At 34.3% G+C, this 2,248-nt stretch overlaps 1 protein-coding gene across 1 annotated transcript in view; it reads left to right on the forward strand.

Moving 5' to 3' along the window:
* Positions 1 to 2,248, forward strand: part of COL4A3 (collagen type IV alpha 3 chain) — a 130,473-nt gene that overhangs the window by 3,773 nt on the left and 124,452 nt on the right.

Genomic DNA, 2,248 nt, shown 5'->3' on the forward strand with positions numbered 1-2,248 from the left:
CCAAAAGAGTTGCACCAACAGTGTGTCAGAGTACCTGTTTCCCTACACCCTTAGCAAAACTTGGTGTGTTTAGATGTTAAGGGGTACGAAATAGGATCTCGTTTTGACTAGTGAGTTTGTGGATCTTTTCATGTTTTAATTGGCAGTTTATATTTACCTCTGAGTGAATTGCATGGACAACTCTCTTTGCCTGTTGATCTCTTGTGGTCTTGCCCTTTCCATTGCTAATAATTAGGAGTTATTTATGTATTTGGAGGCCAAACTCTTGCCATTTAAATGTGCAGCAAAGATTTTATTCTACTCTCTAATTAATCTTTTCATTTAGTTACTGGTGCTTTAACATATAGCCTTTTTTTTTTTTTTCACTATCAAACGTATCCATTTTTTCTTGATTTATTTTGTGTTTTGCATCTTGTTGAAGTAATTCTTTGTTTCCTGGAGATTATAATAATGTTCTCTTATGTTAAAAAAAAAAAGTTTTACAGTTTAACTTTTTACATTTAGGGCTCTTAATCCTGGGATTAAGTTTTTGTACTTAAGGGATATGATTTTATCTTTTTCCATGTAGATGACAAATTATCCCAACATTATTTACTGAACAGTCAGTCCATTCTTTCCCTTACTGTTTTGCAATGTTATATCTGAAAACATGTGTACCAAGCACTTATTCATACATGGGCCTGTTTGTATTCATTTTGGGGTCTATTTGGGGCTTTCACTTCTCACTATGTTATAGAGTTTTCTGGTTTTTAATTTCTCAGAATTTGATATTTTTAGTCCTATTATAAATAGTTTTTTTTTTCAAAATTTAATAGCCTATCAAAGATATAGCAAACTGGTTGAATTTTGTATTTTGACTTTAATTGAGCAACTTTGAATAGTTCAAGTCCATTTAAACCTAAAAACCTTCCCCCAGATAGTGATTTAACTACATCACACACATTTTAATAAACACTATTTTAACATAATTAAGCTCAGCACCTTTTGTAATTGATTTCTTCATCCAATGGGTTGTTTAGATACTTAATTCTTAATTTCCAAATATAGGGATATTTTCTAGCAAATCTTTTTTATGAAATTATGATAGAGATGATAGTCTGACTTCAAATATATATATATATGTGTGTGTGTGTGTGTGTGTGTGTGTGTATATATATACCTCAATTAGGTCAAGAGTTTTTAATCATGTTATTGAAATAGTATGTACACATATTTTTATGCGTTCTACTCAATGGACACTTAATCTGAGAATCTATATTTTTCATCTAATCTTCAAAATTCTTAGACATTCTTTTTTTTTATATACTTCTCCTTCCCTACTGTCTCTATTCCTGGTATTCTTAGGATACAGCCTGGGCGGACCTTCTCATCTCCTTCTCCAGTTCTCCTAACTTCTTCTAACAGACCCCTTTCATATGCCACTCAGATCCTCTGGGCCCTACCTTGCTCCTGGGCTATGGGCACTGACTTATCCCAGATGCCGACTTTGCACTTGGAACAGCCTATGGTTCCTCTAGACTCTACTTTGGGGTCCCTGTCGTCCTTTAGAGGTGCAGGGTATTAACGCCTGTGGGGCGAATCTTTGACCTGTGGGCAATGGGAGCCACGGCATAAATTCTCTTCTCCTGGCAGAACTGTGGTTAGAAGTGCAGAGGTTGACCCAGACTCTCCACAAGACCAGTCATCAGCTGGACTTGAGACCAAGTTGTAGCATGCATATCCAGCTTCTTTCTGTCTCAGGCGCTGCTTCTCCCAGGTCACACCCTGTGAACCCTCCTCAAATCAATCTTTCAATTTTTAATTTCCTCTTCTGCTGTTTGTAAGTTTCCATAGATTTTTTCCAACCTATTGTAATTTTCAATAACGATAAAGAACTCTGGATGGAAGCGTTTGACATGGTTAATAACTCCAGATCCATTCATTACCAACTTTTTAACTTTTTGTCTCTTTCTTTATCTTAAAATGGACATAAGAGTCTCACCTCAGGATTTTATGAGGATTCAGTGTTTTTTTTTTTTTTTTTTTTTTTTTTTTAGGATTCAGTGTTTTAATACATATAACACATACTTTGCCATGCCGGTCACATAGTACTCATTCAAAAAATGTTAAATATCATTACTTTTATTGATTAAATTTTAATTTCAATGATTACTCTAAAAGTCCTTTTCAGAGTCTAAGTCTTTCTGTTTTTTTTTTGGGGGGGGTCTTTTTTTTTTTTTGTAGATTCCCTCCTATTTTATGCCTTTAA

The sequence above is a fragment of the Canis lupus genome, chromosome 25 (assembly GCF_003254725.2).
Source record: "Canis lupus dingo isolate Sandy chromosome 25, ASM325472v2, whole genome shotgun sequence".
NCBI lineage: Eukaryota > Metazoa > Chordata > Mammalia > Carnivora > Canidae > Canis > Canis lupus.